This window comes from Sus scrofa, chromosome 13 (assembly GCF_054392235.1).
Source record: "Sus scrofa isolate SSC_HxYL_T2T_F1_AM1 chromosome 13, Sscrofa_HxYL_maternal_Yorkshire_Landrace_v2.0, whole genome shotgun sequence".
NCBI classification, from domain to species: Eukaryota; Metazoa; Chordata; class Mammalia; order Artiodactyla; family Suidae; genus Sus; species Sus scrofa.
In genome coordinates this window covers 68,753,403-68,774,464 of record NC_139395.1, presented here as the reverse complement: position 1 = coordinate 68,774,464, position 21,062 = coordinate 68,753,403, and the positions used below count along the sequence as shown (strand labels likewise).

At 45.3% G+C, this 21,062-nt stretch overlaps 1 protein-coding gene across 5 annotated transcripts in view; it reads left to right on the top strand.

Moving 5' to 3' along the window:
* Positions 1-21,062, top strand: part of SHQ1 (SHQ1, H/ACA ribonucleoprotein assembly factor) — a 287,083-nt gene that overhangs the window by 238,045 nt on the left and 27,976 nt on the right. For 2 of the 5 annotated variants that reach the window (XR_014823534.1, XR_014823530.1), the window contains 4 exons: positions 9,265-9,411; positions 9,978-10,033; positions 14,841-15,019; positions 18,186-18,320. The gene's annotated coding sequence lies outside the window, so the exon portion shown is untranslated. Of the gene's footprint in view, positions 1-9,264; positions 9,412-9,977; positions 10,034-14,840; positions 15,020-18,185; positions 19,568-21,062 lie in introns of those variants that run through there. The other 3 variants (XR_014823532.1, XR_014823536.1, XR_014823533.1) reach the window with 3 other exon arrangements.

Below are 21,062 nucleotides of genomic sequence, written 5' to 3'. Positions count from 1 at the left end.
GGTTCCTTCTTACATCCATGGAGTGCATTCCCCCTCATTCCAACAAGTAATAAACCAGCTTGTTAAATGACAGGCATGTTCCTGGTGGTCTCTGGCTGAAAGGCATTGGCAAGATCCTTTGCTTTAATTCAGTGTTCCCTTTTGTTTGTTTTCTTTCAAAAGCAAAGCCTTCTCTTTGCAGGCCAAACAGAAAAACCAGACAGGCAGAGAGGAGAAAGACCCATAATTAATCAGCCCTCCCACAGACAACTCTTGTTAACATATTGTTATATAGCTTTTCTCATTTCTGTACATATATGTTTTTATTTTTATCTTTGAAAATAGGACTAAATTATTCTGTTTTTGTAACCAGATTTTTTTTTAACATATCACAACAATGCTAGTTACATTTTATGTGTTAATTTGGCTGGGCTTTGGTGACCCAGGTGTTTGGTCAAACATTGACCTAGATGCTGCTGTGAAAGTATTTTGTAGCTGACTTTCAGTAATGGAGATCGTTCTTAATAATTTGGGTGGGCCTGGAGTTCCCATTGTGGGTCAGTGGATTAAGAACCCAACTAATATCCATGAGGATGTGGGTTCGATCCCTGTTCTTGCTCAATGGGTTAAGGATCCAGCGTTGCCGCAAGCTGCAGTGTAGGTCGAAGATGTGGCTCAGATCTTGCTTTGCTGCAACTGTGGTGTTGGCCTCAGCTACAGCTCTGATTCGACCCCTAGCCTGGGAACTACCATATGCCCCAGCTTCGGCCCTAAAAAGGGGGAGAAAAATGGGGGTGGGCCTTATTCAATCAGTTGAAGGCCTTATGATCAAAAAACCCAGATTTCCTGGAGAAGAAGGAATTCTACCTTGAGACTATAAGATAGGAATCTTGCTTCAGTTTCCCATGTGCCCGCCTGCCCTACAGATTTCATATTCAAGATAATATTATCAACTCCTACCTGAGTTTCTAGCCTGTTATCCTGTCACAAATTAAAACTTGGCAGCCCCCACAAATCGTTTGAGCCAATTTCTTAAAAATCTCTCTCTCTCGGTCTCTCTGTCTTCTGGTTTTCTGGACAATCCTGACCATCTTTTATGTAAGCACAGACATATATATCTACTGTATCTCAAACAAATTACATATAATGATGAATATCCACTTTATGCCTCCAGTTTCACCCAACCAACTCCCTATTGATAGACATAAAACTTATTTTCGGCTGCTTATTACCAGCCCCAAAGCAAACTTAATTGACTGAAAAAGAATTTGAAATGTAAAAACCAGGGGGGAAAACCTCAAATTTTTTGAAAAATATTTAAATATTTTGTGTCTAAAGATACAAAAAGGTCAGAAAGCTACCCCACCATGGACCACAATTACCCATACCCATGACTTTCAACATATTACTTTCAACCACATTCTCATAGAGACCAAACCACTATTGCAACCAGTGGATTTTCAATCAAACCAAATGAAGCCACTCTAAGCAAGGCTATGATAGGACATCCTTGTAATTAAATTTTTGCACACATCCTGAAAATATTTCCTTCAATAAAATGCTCACAAGTGGAATTGCTGAGTCAAGCAATATGCACTTCCAAAGCCTAAGATCTATAATTCTCCCCCTTGGGATTTATTCCAAATTACGTGTTTACAAGTCAAAGTTTTTGAGTACTTCCTTTATGCTAGACTGTATTGTCCTGGGATTCAGAAACACTTAGGCTATATCCTTGGCTTCAAGGGAGTCCTGGGTGAGGCTCATCTGCCTTTATGCTTACCACAGTGACCCAACAGGAGGTGCTCAACAAATATTTCTTAGATGAACAAATGTACAAATGGGTGAATGAAGAATGAATAGATATATCTCAGCTAGCTTTTGCTAGGCTGAAAACCACCTTACTGGGTGAAAGTAACTAACTTATTTTTCATAATTCTGTGGATCATTTGGGTGGGTCTTTTCTGGACTGGCTTGACTGGTCTCTGTGGTCAGGTGGAGGCTCAGGTGGGGCTGCCTGATCTAGCAGGGCCTCCCTCACATAATCTGGCAGTAAGCAGGCTAGTTGGACTTGATGGTTAATCTCTGCTCCATGTAGCCTATCCTTCTCCAATAGCTGAGCCCACCTTTGTCCCCCTGGAAGACTTAGGGTTCCAAGGGGCAGCAGGAGAGGGCAAGTGCCAGGGCACAAGCACTTTTCCAATCAAATCTCACAGCCAAGCCCGGAGTTTGTATAGAAGATTTGTGACTACAGGATGTGGCTCTAGGAATGGGAATATGGCGGCACTTCCTTTCCAGAAGAGGAGTGCTTCTGTTTCTCTGCTCACAGTCAGTGTCCATTTACTAAAGGCCTGAGTTGGAAACTCGATTCAGAGTTTCTGAAATTATACTTTGGGCCTTGGACTTTTCCACCAACATGTGTTTAGCCCTGCTTTCAAAGAAATAACCCAGTGAGTCTGATTTCAGAGGCCATGGCTAAGAAAAAACACGTTTCTGGGGAGACTGAATGTGGGCTTTGAATGCATGATCACCACCCTGTGTTCTGACCTTTTTCTTAACAAGTGTGGAGAATGATAACTCACTGTTGCTGGGGCCACTGGTGACTTATTTGATCTCTCCTCACGAATACAGATAAAGTTCAACCGTTACCTTGGTCCCCTACCACATAGCCTCTTGGCTCCGTGGACATCATTTTTCCACTTGCTCAGCACTTGGGAGGTGATTTAATGTGAAATTCCTCAGCATCATTTAAGCACTGGCCTCAGGATGGCAACGTGAGAGACCATTCGGGGAGCAAAGGGGTGCCTCTCATTAAAAAAAAAAAAAAAAAAAAAAACACCACAACTTTGTGCCGATTTTCAAAGAATGTTTGCTGAAATGATCCCTCCCCACCACTTCTCGCCTGGAAATCGCTGCCTCCTCTTAAACACATGTGGCATGTTGGAAACAGGAGAAAATAGCTGGTGGAAATCTCTCGCATTCTTTACTGGAGAGGGCACAGAGGTTAATTTGGGAAATAGTTCTCTAATGGAAGCCAGATTTGGGGAAAGTGAGGAAACAAATTTAAAAATCATGTCTCCGGTGGGGGTGGGAGGGACATCTTGATGGCATAGGCCCCACGACATGGGGCTGTCTGAGTCAGTTAGGTGAACAAGATGATCTTAATAGCCACAACAGATTCTTCCTTTGAGGGCTCAGGGTTCAGGAGACCGTGTGACGAGCTGTTTGATTCTGGGAAAGTTTTTTGACAACATCCTATGGAGAAACATTCCCTGCAAATGCTGATTCAACCAGGTTTATCTCCCCCCCTGCACCCCATTGTTGGCTGTCCTGTGGCAAATGGAGCGCCCGGCAATGTTGGATCCTTAACCTGCTGTGCTGGGCATCGAACTGGCCCCAGTGCTCCCAAGACGCTGCTGATCCTGTTGCGCCACAGTGGGAGCTCAAGGTTTATCTTCTAATCCTTCCTTTTCCTGTACCCCCCATCCCACAGCAACACACACACACATACACACCACACACACACTTCTATTCTGTCATTCCAGGAAGGGTGTAGAACAGCATTTCTTAAATGATCTGGGGTGTTGGACCAGTTTTTTTTAGTTTCCAAATCCCCTACAGACCAATACTTGCATAAAATATAGTCAAAAGAAATTACTTTTTAAAAATGTGTATATAGGAGTTCCCATCATGGCTCAGCAGAAATGATTCTGATTAGCATCCATAAGGAGGCAGGTTCCATCCCTGGACTTGCTTAGTGGGTTAAGAATCCAGTGTTGCAGTGAGCTGTGGTGTAGGTTGCAGACTGTTTGGATCCCAAGTTGCTGTGGCTGTGGTGTAGGCCTGCAGCTGCTGTTCCACTTTGACCCCTAGCCTGGGAACCTCCATATGCCACGAGTGCAACCCTAAAAAGACAAATGAGTGAATAAATGAATAAATAAGCACATATAAATCTATAAAGCAGAGACAAACAAAATACAAGGCCAGCATTTTTTTTTTTTAAACAGGTTGAGCAGACATGAAAATACTCAGGTAAATTGTTATAAAGGTTTCCAAACCCTTACTCTCAATCTCTAAACTTAACTGGTAGCGAATTTGTAACCAATGTAAGGACTGTACCCCAGCCAGCACTGGCATAGAACCCCACTTCAGGTGGACCAAATGCCTAACAAAAGTTCGTGCATTTGCTTATCCATGTATCCTGCCCACATTTCCTGAGCATGTGTTCCACACCAGGAGCTCTATGAGACCTGGTCAGGAAAGCTAAGACATGGAGCCGGGGAGCAGGGTGGACGTGGGGGGATGCGTGCCCTGCTGGTGAGGTGGGACTGCGATGCAGGAGCAGCAGCTCACCCATGCGTCAAGGCTCAAGGAAGCCTAGCTAGAGGAGGTGACATCTAGGCCAAGTCTAGAAAGAGGAGGAAAAATAGATTCAGTGGAAAGAAGGTCTGGAAAAATGAGAAAGACTGGAAGAAGGAAGCTCTTTCCAGGCAGAGGGAAGGGCATTTGTGGACATCTCTCCATGTCCTGGGTCTGCCTGGAGCACTGGGTCTGCCTGGATGTGGCTTGGAAGAGGAAGGGAGAGGGTGGACTGGGAGGTGGAGCATCGGGGGCTCCGAGGCTATGCCAAGGAGTGAGGGCTTCGTGCTGAGGAGTGCAGGGAGCGCTGGAGGCTCTCACAAGCAGATTGTGTTGTAGGAGGCTCCAGAGACTGCTGTGGGGAGAGGTGGGAGGGGGGCTGACATCCAGCTGGAAGCATGGATCCTGGGCCAGCTTCATGGGGCGGGGGTGGGGGTGAGATGCACAGCGTGGACAGACAGATGAGGGGCCCACAGGACCCAGAGACAGAGTGCTTGCAAAAGAGAGGGAGGAGAAGCTTTGAGGAGGCCTTGGAGTCCAGCGCGAGGTCAGTTGGGGCTGCCGGGAGCTGGCCCAGTGCCTGGTAGGGCTGAGCTGATGGGTGGGGCTGCCGCCTTTCCCACCACCAGCCTGGCACCATTCAGAACCCAGCACACGGCCCAGATTGCTGTCTTTCCCCAGGCTTCTTGTTAAAAAGTGCTTGTTTCCCTCCTCCTCCAAATTACAGGAAAGCAATACAAGCTTGACCGAAAGAAAAGGATCTGTTCCACACCATGCTGGGAAAAAAACAATTCAGAACAATAGGTTTGCAATCCTCAAAGCTATACCTCTTGCCTCATTTTTTTTTTTTTTAAACAACAGCCACAACTCCCCAAATCCCAGGGTTTGATGTCTGTAGCTTGTGCCCCTTGCTTATCTCTGGTCTTTTTTTCTTGATGGACGGACAGTGGCGTGACTAAAGAGTGCTATGCTTAATGCTAAAACTGCACAATGTTCTGCTGGCATCAGTTAAATGACAAATCTTGTACACATACTACTTTGGTGTCTAGAAGGGAATGGAACCAGGTGGGGTTGATGTCTCTACTCTCAGGTGTTCAGAGATGTTTGCTGGGCAAGGTAGAAGCTGTGTGATGTCTATAGGTGGACCTGGGCCCCCCCTCCTCTGCCTTCGGGGCATCAGGGCTCCCACAGGGGCCACACCATCATCCAGAAGAGCTGGTCCCAAGAATGGAGGCAGAGTGCACCCTCTGCTGCAGCTGTATCAGGAGCAAATTCACTTCTCCTAAGGACATTCCACCGGGTCCGTTCTCAGGCAGGGTTAGTACCCTGGATGCAGCAGGAGGGGAGGAGGACACTCTCTCTAACTACATGCAAATGATGGGGCCATTCACTGTCTCTGCAGCTGGATTTCAATGCCTCATCACCTGTCTACAGCAGTAGAACTCTGATTAGATATTTTCTTTAAAAAAAAAAAAAAAAATCCTAAGTTGCCAGAGGGCCTACAATTCTTGTTTCATCTATATATCCCCATCTCAAAAATTGTGACCAACACGTGGTAGGTGCTCAGTAAAAGTCTGAGGACTAGCTGAAGGGCTGATTGTAACTCTCCCACTCTTGTCAATTTCTCTATCCTGGCTTCTGTGTGTTTGTTTCTGCCGCTTGTCGCCACCCATTTATCGTCATTCGTGCATCTGTGGGAGCAGGGATCAGATCTGTCTTAATGCATGTAAATAATTTCCCAGCACCGAACACAGGGCCTGGCTCCTTGGACATAGGTAGAAACCGGTTGGGTGACTTGAATGGATGGGGGAGGTAGGAGGGGAAGCCAGCCTCACCAAGGCCATGGCCGAGCCTGGCCCACTAGCCAAGCATGGGGAGCCTTCCTGGGGTTGTGGCGGTCGCCCAGCCCACAGCCACCACGCACGGGAGCAGCCTGAGGCCTGTGTGTTGCTCTGGTGCAGAAATCCCCAGCAGTCTTCTGGGATGTTCTACAGGGCTCCAGAGTTCCCCAGGGGCGGGACGGGGCTCCCTCTGCTCTGGATGTCAGCTGGTGAGGGGGAAACATTGTCTTTATCAGCGGCCTCCTCGCCTCTCACTTCCCCACTGGTGTTTCCCGGATCTCCCCCTAAACAAACAACTTGCACTTGAATCTTTATCTCAGGATCTGCTTCTGGGGAAACCCAAACCAAGACAGATGGACAGGGTCTTGCCTCCTGTGATGATAACCTCGCTGGGAGAGATAGCGTACTTCCCCTCCCAACGTTTTGTTGAGAAAAATTTCAAACCAAAAGAAACTTGAAAAACTATATATACCCTTTCAGCCAGTTTCACCAACTGATAACATTTTCCCATAGTTGCTTTCTCTTTCCGTCTCCCTCTTTTTCAATATATATATATTTGTATTTTTATACACATATACAGATCTTATGTCATATAATTATACTTTTATTTTATATTATTTAATATATTCAGAAAAAATATGTATATATTTCAACACCAGTGGGGAACATTTCTAAAACAACCATGCCTTTCTTTTACAAAACTCTGATAAAATGTATGTAAATAGGTATGTTTGTTCTTCCTCTGTTTTCTGAACCATCTGCAAGTAAATTGCAGAGGTGACGAAATTTCACCTGTAAATCCTTTAGCACGTGTTTACCAGAACGCGGAGCGTTCTCCTGCACACCCAGAAATTCCACGATCACGTCCCAGAAACGTAACACTAATACAACAATGCTACGTGATATGCAGTCCATACTCCAATTTCCCCAGTTGTCCTAATCATGTCCTTTATAGCTGGGGGACACTATGTCTTCACAATGAACCACTAAATTCAGGCCGTACGAGCAGAATGGAATAGACTCCCTAAGACTCAGAGGCAGAGAAGTTTCTGATATTTGCATCTGGCAGAGGGATGAATATTGCCACCAGAGTGTGGGGCATTGCAGGGCACCCTGGCTTCCAATAAAACAGCTGAGGATGCACAACTTGGTCCCCCCACAGTCCCCACCCTCATCCTTCAACCTCCTTTTCCTGAGACCCCTGGACCAGAACAGGGAGGGCCCGTTCCTCCCTTTGGGCTCACCAGGTGTGTGGCTGTCCAGTTCCTAACTTTTGACAGTCGTACCATTACCAGAGTTTTGTTTTCATGGAAAGGAGAGGCAAGTGTAACCCAAAGTCAAGTTCTGGGAAATCCAATGAATATCCCTGGTGTTCAGGACCAGCTGTGTAATTTGCGGGGCCCAGTACGAAATGAAAATGCAGACCCCTTCTTAAAAAATTATGATGCTTGGAATTCCCGTTGTGGCACAGTGGGTTAAGAACACAATAGAGTCCCCTTGGGGATGCAGGTTCAATCCTTGGCCTGGCTCAGTGGGTTAAGTATCCTGTGTTGCTGAAAGCTGAGGTGTAGGTCACAGAGGCGGCTTGGATCTGGTAACGCTGTTGCTGTGGCTATAGTGTAGGCCATCAGCTGCAGCTCCAATTCAACCCCTAGCCCGGAAACTTCCATATGCCATTGGTGCAGTTGTTAAAAAAAGGAAAAACAATTCCAATGTCAGGAGTTCCCTGTTGTTCTAGTGGTTAGGACTCAGTGCTTTCACTGCTACAGCCCAGGTTCAATCCCTGGTCTGGGAACTGAGATCCTACATCAAACCACCACATGTTGTGGCAAAAAAACCAAAAATCATGATGCATTTCAAAAGGTGACAACAGAGTGGGAGTTCCCATCATGGCTCAGTGGTGAAGAACCCGACTATTACCCATGAGGACATGAGTTCGATTCCTGGCCTCGCTCACTGGGTTAAGGACACAGCATTGCCGTGAGCTGTGGTGTAGGTTGCAGATGTGGCTCTGCCTGTTGCTATGGCTGTGATGTAGGTTGTCAGATGCAGCTCTGATCGGACTCCTGGCCTAGAAACATCTCTAGGTTGAGGGTGTGGCCCTAAAAATATTAAAAAAAAAAAAAAAAAAAAAAAAGTGACGGCAGAGCCCAAGTCCTTTCTAAAAGCAGAGCCCCGTGTGGCTTTGCAGGACACACACCCACGGAGGCACCTCTGCTGGCATTTGGGTGTCGTCTGGATTTACTTCAGTGAATCCTTTTGGAGTTTCACCAGATTCATTGAATATTGACCAGAGGCTTAGATGTCACGTGAGATTAAACCCAAATGGGCTTAATTCAGCACCCAACTGGCCAACTATAATTACACCCCATAGTGTTTACAGCTCTTCTAAACACGTCTGCAGTTATCACACTCTGGCTTTGTCACCTGGTAGCACAGGTCACGTCTGAGGTGCCTCTCACCATAACCTCGATCGTCTTCATACTCCTTGGACAAAGGCTCGCCGAGATACTGTAACCCTTTTCTTTGGTTAGTGCTGGTTGGATGGAAGGCCATCCCTCGTCCCCGGTCCTTGAAGTAAATTGCATCCCTGTTCCATGCCACGACGTCCTGCTGTTCAGCTCCACGTTGCATGAAGCATTGTGGGAGCAGCATCAGGAGTCTCAGGGGAACATGAGGTTCTGTCCTTCCCAGTTCCTTTTCTACATGAACACAATTCCCAGCAAAGGAGACTACAGTCTCTGTTTGCTTTGTAATGCATCACAGTCTTGTCAAAGAAAGGAGCGTTTCTCTCCTTTAGCTGTTTCCCTCTGAGGATGCTCAAGGACAGAACTGCTGCTACTATTTCATCGTGGAGTCAGGACCCTGGGAGGGGAAGAACAGAACGGGGGACACAGGTGTGGAGCCCTTGGCGGGACTGGGATGGAGGAGGGTAGTGAGAAGAGGGGATCCAGGGAGACTACGAGGTTCCCAAAGCCCATTCTATTGCACCAAAGGATGTCTTGCAGGGAAAAATAAATAACATGTTGCTCTTCCTCTGAGTCTACATGTTACACATCTAAGTACGACTTCCTGTCTTGTTCTATAGCCTTTATGGAAATCCCCCCCAGACTTGATGGGCAGAACTAAGAAGGTGAAGCAGAGACCCTTGGTAGAAGCCAACATAAATGTTACGCTTCAATCAGAACCTGCCAGCACACCTGTGGAGGGTTGGGAGCCGTGCACCCTCACGGAGGTAGGTGGTTAAAAAGCTAGTGGGAGTTCATGTGGCAAGTCCCTATCCTCCTCAGAGACAGATCCAAAGCAGTGATTTCAACAAAAGTCAGGAAAAAGTAAACACAGCCAGTGGGAGAGACTCGAAAATTCTTGTCAACAGGAAACGTTTCCTTTTTGGTCTCTTGGACCCAGAAGCAGTCAGACGCCGTGAGTGGAGGCCTAATTTCTCTTTTCTTGGGATGTAATAAAAATAGCCCTTTTTGGGTGTAAAGAAATTACCCCTCCTCCCTGCATTAGCACTGCTATTTAGAGCAGCCGCCCCAGGAATGAGCTGGGATTTTGAAGCCATGTGTGGTGGTTGTTGCCTCCTGCGGGGAGATTTTCAATGTGTTGTCCTTCTCCCCAAGTTGGGAAGGAATGTGTGTCTGGAAGAGAGAAGACAGCTCCAGGGATTCACATAAGAAGGAAACTGGGGACCAGCAGATGTTATCACTGAGTAACCTTATCAGGCCTAAGACTCTTCCTTTGGAGCCTCTCTCTTACCAGTGTTTTTTTTTTTTTTTTTTTTTTTTTGGCCACTGGCAGACCTCTACTACACCTGGGAGTCATTTGCCTCTGAAAGCCAGTTCACCTTAGGAAAGGTGGGTAATCAAGAGTGAGCAGGAGTTCCGGTTGTGGCACAGCAGAAACAAACCTGACTAGGAACCGTGAGGTTGCGGGTTCGATCCCTGGCCTCACTCACTAGGTTAAGGATCCTGAATTGCCGTGAGCTGTGGTGTAGGTTGAAGATGCGGCTTGGATTGGTGTTACTGTGGCTCTGGTGTAGGCTGGCAGCTGTAGCTCCAATTAGACCCCTAGCCTGGGAACCTCCATATGCTGTAGGTGCGGCCCTGAAAAGACGAAAGACACACACACACACACACACACACAAGAGTGAGAGCAAAGAAGTCTACAGCCCATAGGTGAGTGAGAGCCCAAGGTTATGACAGAAGAGGATGGACAAACTCAGAGAGCCACAGCAGAAAGAGAATTCCATCCCACCGAGGGAGAGGCACACTTAACCACCTGAACTCCAACATCGAGAAACCAAACAGCCCTTGGAAGACCCAGAGGATGCAAAGGGCCACGGTGTGAGCTGAGAGGAAGTAGGTGGAAGAGCAGGAGGTAGGATATTACTAAAAGATCACAGACCCAGGCACTAGTGCAAGGATTCCCACATGTGTCATCACCACATTAAACAGTATTAATGGATTTCTCAAACACAAGGCCTCCAGAGGTGCTTAAAATATCATCATTAGTAACCAGAGTTTGACCTTCTGGTCATGTGACCTCTGGCCAGTCACATCTTTTTCTAAGATCTAGCTAAGGATCCACTGAGCCCTCAGGGGAACATGAGGTTCTGTCCCTCCCAGTTCCTTTTCTACATGGACACAGTTCCCAGCAAAGGAGACTACAGTCTCTATTTGTTTTGTTTTGCTTTGTTCTTGCTTCATTATTACCCATTTTTCCTTGACTTAATGATAGTACAGTTCCAAAGGGCCATGGCTGGAGAGAAAGGAGGTGTGAAGGTTTCCAGTGAAGCTGCTGTCTTTACCCCCGACCCGAGGAAGCTGAGCCCCAGGACTTGCCCTGACTGGAATCACATGGCTCAGGGCAGGCAAAGTCAAGTCAGTATCTCAATTCTGAATTCCTTGTCCTGAAACGCTCCCCCAAGATGAAAACAACAGCTTCTGTGCTTTGGCATCTCCTTGGATGCCAGGCACCAGACTTAGGGTTTATCAAAAGGAGCATTTCATTTATCCTGCAAAACAGTCTTCCATTCCAAAGATGAAGGATGGAAGCTCTCAGGGCTGGCTAACCCCCAGGGCCACGGAGCTGCAGAGGCATGGGGGCAGAACCCAGTGGGGTCTGTGCTGTTGACTCCACTGTTCCCAGAGGCCCCTCTCCTTCCACTCCCCACCCCCACCCCAGGAAAGCTCCCTGTGGGAGAGGCAGGTACCTGTATAAGCGCAACATTCTGTTGCCCCTCAAATGTTCTATTTCTTGATCTGGGTGCTAGATGCACAGGTATTTATTTTGTTATTGCTCTTTAAACAGTACAAATGCCTCTCTCTCTCTCTCTCTCTCTCTCTCTCTCTCTATCACACACACACACTCACACACACACGTTGTATACATCAAATTTCGTACTCCCATAACTTAAGAACAAATGGAAAAGAAGGGAAATCTCGCATCATTTGAAGAACCATCCTGGGGTGGTCTCGAGGCAAGATGAAGGGGGCTTGACCTTCACATAAAAGCAGAAAAAAAGCATCTAGCATTTAGCCTAGGAGACATGCTCCTAGGATCTTGGCATCTTGACTCAGGGCCAGGTAACCAGTACCCAAGGGGACAGAGAAGGTGAGCAGGGCCTCATATTTACTAGTGTTTCTAGAACTGGGCCATACAAAAAATGATAAGCTTTTGCCTCACTAGTCCTTGGTAAGCACAAGTGGGCTAGCGTCTTCCCTTTCATGGGCTTCTCAAAACATCAGAGGAAACTTTCTATGATTATGTTAATGGCAGGGTCATTTGAGAGCGTGGAAATTCGGAAACCACCCAAAACTCCTTTGATGAAAGCAATTTACTAATGTGCATTTGCCTCCATATGAGCAATGGCCTCTAAAAGCCACTGAAAAACCAGGACCTAGTGAGTGTAGGAAGGACTTGAGCCACAGCTCTGGTCCTCTGTCAAGGGCAGTGGTTCCCATTCTAGTAATTCATTCTCACAGCACATCCCCATTCTCCAAATGAGGAAGTGGAGGTTTAAAGAGGTGAAGTAATTTGGTGTCTATCCCACAGCTGTGATGTGGAAGGACATTCATGGCATCTTAAATTTTAAAGGCAAGCGTGCAGTATAATTTCAGTTTTTTTCATTACTGATATTTATTTTGTTTCTTTTTAAAAAGTGTTACTGAAGCATAGCTGATTTACAAGGTTGTGATAATTTCTGCTGTACAATAAAGTGATTCAATTATACACATACACACATCCATTCTCTTTCAGATTCTTTCCCCACATAGATGGTCACAGAATACTAGGTAGAGTTTCTTGGGCTATACAGCAGGTCCCCACTGGCCAATCATTCCATAGACCTCAGTGTGCCTATGCCAATCCCAGACCCCTAGTCCATCCCTCCCTCCCCCTCATCTGTCCCCTTTGATAACCATAAGTTTTTCAAAGTCTGTGAGTCTGTTTCTGTTCTGCAAGTAAAGGTTCATTGGCATCCTTTTTAAGATTCCACATATAAGTGATATCATATGGTGTTTGTCTTTCAGTCACAGTCTAACTTCACTTAGTGTGATAATCTCTAGGTCCATCCATGTTGCTGCAAATGGCTTTACTTTTTTTTTTTTTTAGGGCTGAGTAATCATTGTATATATGTATATAATTTCAGTTTTATACACATGATCTAGTAATGGAGGGAGGTGATAGAAATTACTTCACATGTAGACAACTGACGGACAGCTCTGCAGCCATTGCAAATAGTACCATAAATTTCTAATAGTTGACATGGGATGAATTCATGGCATAGTAAATTTTTTAAAAAGAAAAAGATAAGGCTGTATTTGCAATAGGACTCCTTTTTGCAAATGGGTGTGTGTTTGTGTGTGTAATTAGTAATTTCAAATCAGGGTGATGTTGCCCCTCAGGGGACATTGGGCAATGCCAACAAACATATCAGGTTATCATACATGTGGAGGCCACCGATGCTGCTAAACATCTATCTTACAGTGTCCAGCCTCACAACAAAAAATTATCCTACTCAAAATGTCAGTAGTTTAATATATAGAGTTGACCTTCGAACAATACAAGTTTGAACTTTGAAAGTCCATTTACACGAGAGTTCATCCATACACAGATTTTTTTCCAATAAACATTAGTATCTATTTTTTCATTTTATAGATCTTTAAATTAACTAAATGTGGGTAAAAGTTTGTGTTCCATTAAAGATCACGGTCTGTGGAATCCAAAGAACTAGGGTTTGGGTGCCGACTCTACCCAAACTGTTTCGGCTTTCTGCTCTTGGGTGAGTCTTTTATAAATTCCTTTGTTTTTGAGTTAGAGAGAGCAGTATGAGGATTTTCAGCTGCACAGGAGGTCAGTGTCGCCAACCCTGTTGTGCAAGGGTCAACTGTGTACACACACATAGAGAGAGAAAAAGCGTCTAGAAGGAATATTTCAGGATGTGAACAGTTGTTATCTTTGGGTATAGGGTGAATTTTTTCCATATCTATTTTCTAACCTTTTTTTTTTTTTTTTAAACAACACGATTAAGTGTGGGGGAGGGGTAGAGAAAATGTTATAGTTACAATCGCCTTAGAAATAGTTCAGTTGAGGGAGTTCCCTGTTATGGCTCAGCAGAAAGGAGCCCAACTAGTATCCATGAGGATGTGGGTTCCATCCCTGGCCCCACTCAGTGGATGAAACAATCCTGAGTTGCTATGAGCTGTGGTGGAGGCCAGCAGCTGCCGCTCAGATTCCATCCCTAGCCTGGGAACTTCCATATGCCTTGTCTGTGGCTCTTAAAAAAAAAAAAGAAAAGAAAAGAAAAAAGAAAGAAAAGAAATAATTGAGTTGAAGATAAGCAACAAAGGGGAAGAAGGTTTGGAGGCGGGGTGGGAGGGGAGGTTTTCCAGGGGTTCAAGCCGATGCCATATCGAGCCTTTGTCTGGGGGAACAGTTTCCCTAACTCTGAAGCGTGGGTAAAAACCCAGCACATGAAAACCGCAAAAACCTGTGGGCCGTGCATCCAAAGCGAGTCTGTGCAAGGGAAGCCACGCCCCCCCGGGCGGAGGTCAGATCCCGGAAGGAGGGGCGGAGGTGAACTTGCCGAGGCTTCAGGGCAGTGTCAGCCAAGGGGCTCTAACACCCTTGCCATTTTGTCGTGCTGTGTGCCCGCTCTCTGTGCTCTGGACCCTTTTGCAGACCAATAAAGCCGCAGACTCCGGCGGCGGCCGTTTTGTAAGCACCTGGGTCACAGTTCCTTATGGGAAATAAAGGGAGAGACAATAGTGTCCCAGCCTAAAACTGAAAGGCTCCAGCAGCTGCTTAGCAACTCCTGGGGCCGAGAAGCAGACATAAACCAGCCCATCAAAAGAGGGCAAGAGGGGCCCAGACAATGGCTGGAAACTCACAGGGGCTTCTGGCAAGTTTCCTGACAGCTCTGGTGAAGGACCAGACGGTGCAGGACAAAGGGCCACCTCCTGGGCCACCTCGTAAACCCTGCTCCTCATCAAGGGGGAGCATGGCCTCTGTGCTGAGTGTTTCAGCATTTGACCACAGGCTCCCAGGGCTAAGTGCTGGTCAAGTGCCCCTCCAGCCCCTCAAGGCCCCATCCCCCTCCCAGCGGCATCCCCATTCAGTCCTACCAGGCATAATAGCTCTGCTCTGCTCCCTTTCTTGCAGGGATTTTCTGAACCAGGCACTTGCCTGGGCCTGTGGCTTTGGATCAAGGTGACAAAGAGGCCTCAAGTCTCATGCCAACTCTGAGTGACTAGAGGTGGCTGGCTGGACTGCTGGGTTGGGAATCTTCTCAGGACTCTGTCCAGGAGAGCGGGGGACAGGGACAGTGACTGCTCTGCCAGGTATGTGTGCCCAGGGAGTTGCGCCCAAGTGCTCCTCTGTTCCTCTTTAGCCACTGACCCGCCCATCCGCATGGCTACTCCCAATTGTACTGGAATTTCTGACACTTCTATTCCAATTGTTAATTAGCACCAGTTCTTAGGACATTATTTTTCTAGATTATCTGTATCAGAATAACAATGGGGACTTGTCAAATGTTGATTCCTGAGCCCCAATAACCTGTATTAGAATACCCTGAGGGACTTAATAAAAAATGCCAGTTCCTGAAGTTCTCATCTGGGCTCAGTGGTAATGAACCCAACTAGTATCCTAGAGGACGAGGGTTTGAACCCTGGTCCCTCCCGCTCAGTGGGTTAAGGATCCACTGTTGCCATGAGCTACAGTGTAGGTTGAAGACAGATGCGGCTTGGATCTGGTGTTGCTGTAGTTCCAATTCGACCCCTAGCCTGGAAACTTCCATATGCCACAAGTGCGGCCCGAAAAAACGCACACACACCTACACACAAAAAGTGTGTGGCAGATGTGACAAATGTATAAGATTGTGATGTATAAGATTGTGGCCTCTTCCTTGCTTGGATCACCTGCTTGGAGAGAAGCCAGATGCCCTGTTGAGAGCATACTCAAGTTGCTTTGCATGGAGAGGCCCATGTGTTGAGAAAGGAAGGCTTCCTGCCAATAGCCACGTGAGCAAGCCATCAGGAAACTCCAGTCAAGCCTTCAGATGATGCAGCCCCAGCTAATCTCATGACTGCAACCCCATGACAAACCTGAGCCAGAAGCAATCAGCTAGGCAGCTCCCAAGTTCCTGACCCACAGAAACTGTGAAGTAATAAGCATTTGTTGTTGGAATCTTATGAATTTGGGGATTATTTGTTATGTGGCAATAGATAACTGAGGCCTAGGTAACAAGACAGTTCCCATGGATTTCTCACAGGGATACACCGTTAATCCAGTAAGCCACTCTGAAGTGAGTTAATTTCTCCAAGAAAGAGCTTTTGTTTCCCTCCTGCCAATCCTCTGGGAAGAGTCTGAGGGTTTCTGCAGGCAGACTGTTTCCAAACCCTCTGAGACCTAGCCAGGCCGGGACCTTCCAGGAGGCCCAGAGCTGTGTTTGCCCAGAGGAGGTTATTTGTGAATACATCCCAACTGTGACTGGTTGGTGTCTGGTAGGATAGTTTTGCTTTAAAACACACAAAAATAATGAAACATCCCCACTGATCTTAAACCATCAAAGGAGTTTATTATACTTTATAACTTGAAGGTCCGGAGATAGGGTAGACTTCAGGAACAGTTTGATCAAGGGTATGGCTCCATTTCTCTGTCATTTTCATAGCTCTTCCCTTTTTGGTTGCTGACTTTGTCCTCAAACTGTCTTCCATACTTATATGCTATGCTCTCAAGAACAAGAGAGTTTTTTTTCCCCTCTGATCACCAAATAAAAGTCCTCTGAATAACAAGAAAGAGATTTTCTTTCTCCAATCACTAAACAAAAGCCTTGGTTATCACTTGGTTATGACTCAGTACCTGAATCAATCACCATGGCAGGGGAGATGAGATTACGCTGAAGAGCTGGACAAATCTCAGCCCATCCTGGGGTTAATGCCATGCAAGCCGTGGGCTGCCACACGCCATGACTGGGTGGATGGATGGTGGGGAGGCAGCCATAGTGCTCATTCTATAAATTTCATGGAGCTGTGGTGCTGTCCACTAGAATTGCAACAACCTTATATTTGAGAATGTCAGAAATACTCAGAGTGGAGTTCCTCTTGTAGCTCAGTGGGTTAAGGACCCAGCATAGTATCCATGGGGATGCAGATTCCATTCCTGGCCTTGCTCAGTGGGTTAAGGATCTGCCGTTGCTGCAAGCTGCAGCATAGGTAGCAGATGTGGCTCAGATCTGGCATTGCCGTGGCTGTGGCATAGGCTGACAGCTACAGCTCTGATTTGACCCCTAGCCTGGGAACTTCCATATGTCACAGATGCGGCCGTAAAAATAAAAGATAAAAAATATTCAAAGGTTCTAATTTGATTTGGTCCACGCTATATTTCCAGAGATTCCTTCTGATTCCTGCTCCAGGCATGATTGAGCACCTCTGCCTGCCCAGTCCTCTTCGGAGTTGTGAACTTGGCACTAAAACATGCTGATTCCATATTTAAAAGTCTTAGAAAGTCAGGGGGTGGTTTGAAGCCTTCTGACCCAACTCCTCATCCCTTATTGTTTATAGAAGTGCTGCCCATCTAGACTCCACATCAAGTGCTCTTTCCCTGACCCACTGGGAGGCTCTACAGAGTAAATTTGGGGAGACCAGGTTTGATCCAGTTCTGCTACTTAAGAGCTGGGCAAATCACTTTAACCTCTCAGAGCCTCCGTTTCCTCATATGTTGAATTTTGCCATATAAGGTAACAAAGCTACAGGTTTCGAGGATTAGGATGTAGTCAGCTTTTTTTGTGGGGGGCTGGTGTGGAATGTTCCTCTTTATCACAAAATAATAAATGTAAAAGCATGTTGCATAAAGTGAGATACATGGTAAGCATTCAGTAAAAACCATTAGTATCATTTAGGCCTACCCACTGTGTGCCCAGCATGTGCCAGACATGGAGTTGCCACAATGATCAAAACAGACATGGGGAGTTCCCCCTGTGGTGCAATGAATCAGCAGCATCTTGGGAGCACTGGGAGGGAGGTTTGATCCCTGGTCCGGCAGTGAGTTGAGGATCAGGTGTTGCTGGAGCTGCCACTTACACTGTAACTATGTTCAGATCTGATCCACGGCTGAGGAATTCCATATGCCAAGGGGTGTCCAAATAACAAACAAACAAAATCCACATGGGGTACCTGCCTTTGTGGGGCTCATCCTGTCTCACCAGTATAACATTTGAACTCTCGGGTTCTTAAACTCAATAATGTGCTTAAATCTATTTCATATATGCTCAGTGACTATCTCAGTTTGCTTTTTCTATGTAACAAACAGTCCCAAAACTTTCTAACTCAAAACAGCTATTTATATAACTCTCAATTTTGTGTCATCCATTTCATTTCTTCTGCTCCGGGCTGGGCTTGGCTGATTTCATTCAGATCCACCATGGTCTGCCCAGGTTGCTGGTTTATAAGAGTCTTGACTGGAATGCATGTGGCCTCTCTCCACGGGTTGTTTATCATCCAACAGGCTAGCCCAGGCTGGTTTGCATGGTGACAACAAGAAGAGAAGTTGCAAGGCCTCTTAAGTCCTGGGCTCAGAACTGACCTAGGATCACACCTCACTTCCATTGATCAAAGCAAATCACCAACCCTGATTCCACCAGTAAGTAGATAAACTTTATCTCTCTCTCTCTCTCTTTTTTTTTTTTTTTTTTTTTTTTTTCCTTTTTTAGGGCACCTGCGGCATATGAAAGCTCCCAGGCTAGGGGTCTAATTAGAGCTGCAGCTGCAGGCCTACGCCACAACCATGGCCTAGAGGATCCAGGCCACAACTGTGACCTACACTGCAGCATGCAACAACACCGGATCCTTAACCCACTGAGCAAAACCAGAGATCGAACCTGCGTCCTCACAGACACTATGTTGGGTTCTTAACCTGCTGAGCAACAATGGGAACTCTGGAATTTATCTCTTGATGGGAGAAGTGATAAAATATTGTGGCCATTTTTGCCACCTGCAATAGTGACCTTGCAGGGAAGAGGAAGAAAGGATGGAGGTTGCCTATCTGTGAAGTAGTTTAGCAGAGGAGACTTCCCCCTGGAAAGTTCCCCAGGAAAGGAGGCAGCAAGGCCACAACCTGTTCAGGAGTGGCCTTGGGTTGCTAATTATTCTTGTGCTCTCAGTGAAGTGCAGCGAGTTAAGCATATTTCTTTCTCCCTGTGTTCAGATGCCAAGCCCCTGTTATAAATGACACAATTAAGTCCTTGGCAAGAAAAAGTCAAGTTCACCAACCTTCTTCTCTTTTTCCAGAAGCTCGTGAGGACAAACGGGGCAACTACACAAAAGCACGTACAAGTGACAAAAGACACACATTTTGAGAAATTAAGAGAGGTCGTTGAGACACTAAATTCCTTTAAAACAAAGACTTCTATTTGTTGTTGGCAAATGCAAGTGAAAAAAGCAGGATGTAAAACAATTAATCCAGCCTTAGACCAAGTTTTTAAAAAACAAAAATGTTTACTTATATATTGTCCTGGGAAGACGACAAAAAAGATAAATACAGAAATACAGCACAATATTAACAATGTGGGTCATCTTTGCTGGGATTAGAGGTGATTTGGGTTTTTTTTTTTGTTTCTACTTCTCTGGACTTTCCCAATTTCCTATAAAAAACCTGAGTTACTTTAATAATCAAGGAAAAATGTAATTAAAAGAAACCACACGATGGATTCTAATTGCTTCAACATTTAAAAACAAAATTCTGAGTTATTTGATTGTGTTGTTCATGGTATTTGCTGGAATTGGGGCTTTTGTATTTTCTTGTTTAAAATTATCCTGAGGCACTAATTTGCACACCAAGGTCGTGAACTCTTAATTTCAAGTTTATAAAATAAAATATATTAATCAGTGCAAGTTCCTTCCATTTGCATCCAATCCCTCACTTCACTAGATGCCAGGAGCTCAAAGCTCTTTAGCAAATGAGTTGCCCAGAGACCACTATACCGATTTCCTCACGCAAATGCCTCTACACAGATGTGATTTAATATCTTACCCTTGGCTCTTATCAGGGGTCAATATACAGAACAGGTCTGCAAAGAACATTTTTGCATCTTTTTAAAAAGATTTTTTTTAGGTCAGCATTATATTAATTTTTTTTATTTTATTGATTTTTATTTTTTTCCATTATAGTGGGTTTACAGTGTTCTGCCAATTTTCTACTGTACAGCAAGGTGACCCAGTCACACTTAACATATATACATTCTTTTTTCTCACATTATCATGCTCCATTATAAGTGACTAGATATAGTTCCCAGTGCAATACAGCAGGATCTCATAGCTTATCCACCTCAGATGCAATAGTTTCAATCTATTAACCCCAGTCTTCCAGTCCACCCCACTCCCTCCCCCTCCTCCCCCCTGGCATCCACAGGTCTATTCTCCATGTCCATGATTTTCTTTTCTGTGGAAGGGTTCACTTGTGCCATATATTAGATTCCAGATACAAGTGATATCATATGGTATTTGTCTTTCTCTTTCTGACTTACTTTGCTTAGTATGAGAGTCTCTAGTTCCATCCATGTTGCTGCAAATGGTGTTATTTTGTTCTTTTTTTATGGCTGAGTAGTATTCCATTGTGTATATATACCACATCTTCTCAATCCATTCAACTGTTGATGAACATTTAGATTGTTTCCATGTCTTGGCTATTGTGAATAGTGCTGCAATGAACATATGCATTCACGTATCTTTTTCAAGGAAAGTTGTGTCTGGATATATGCCCAAGAGTGGGATTGCTGGGTCATATGGTAGTTCTATATATAGTTTTCTAAGGTACCTCTATACTGTTTTCCATAGTGGTTGTACCAATTTACATTCCCACCAGCAGTGTAGGAGGGTTCCCATTTCTCCACACCCTCTCCACCATTTGTTATTTGTTGCCTTATTAATGATGGCCATTCTGACTGGTGTGAGGTGGTACCTCATAGTAGTTTTGATTTGCATTTCTCTAATTAGTGATGTTGAGCATTTTTTTATATGCTCGTTGGCTATCTGTATATCTTCTTTGGAGAAATGTCTCTTCAGGTCTTTTGCCCATTTTTCCATTGGGTTGTTGGCTTTTTTTTCCTGTTGAATTGTGTAAGTTGTTTGTATATTTTAGGGATTAGGCCCTTGTCAGTTGCATCATTCGAAACTATTTTCTCCCATTCTGTAAGTTGTCTTTTTGGTTTCTTTTTGATTTCCTTTGCTGTTCAAAAGCTTGTCCATTTGATTAGGTCCCATTGGTTTATTTTTGCTTTTATTTCTGTTGCCTTGGGAGACTGACCTGAGAAAACATTTGTAAGGTTGATGTCAGAGAATGTTTTGCTTATGTTCTTTTCTAGGAGGTTGACGGTGTCTTGTCTTA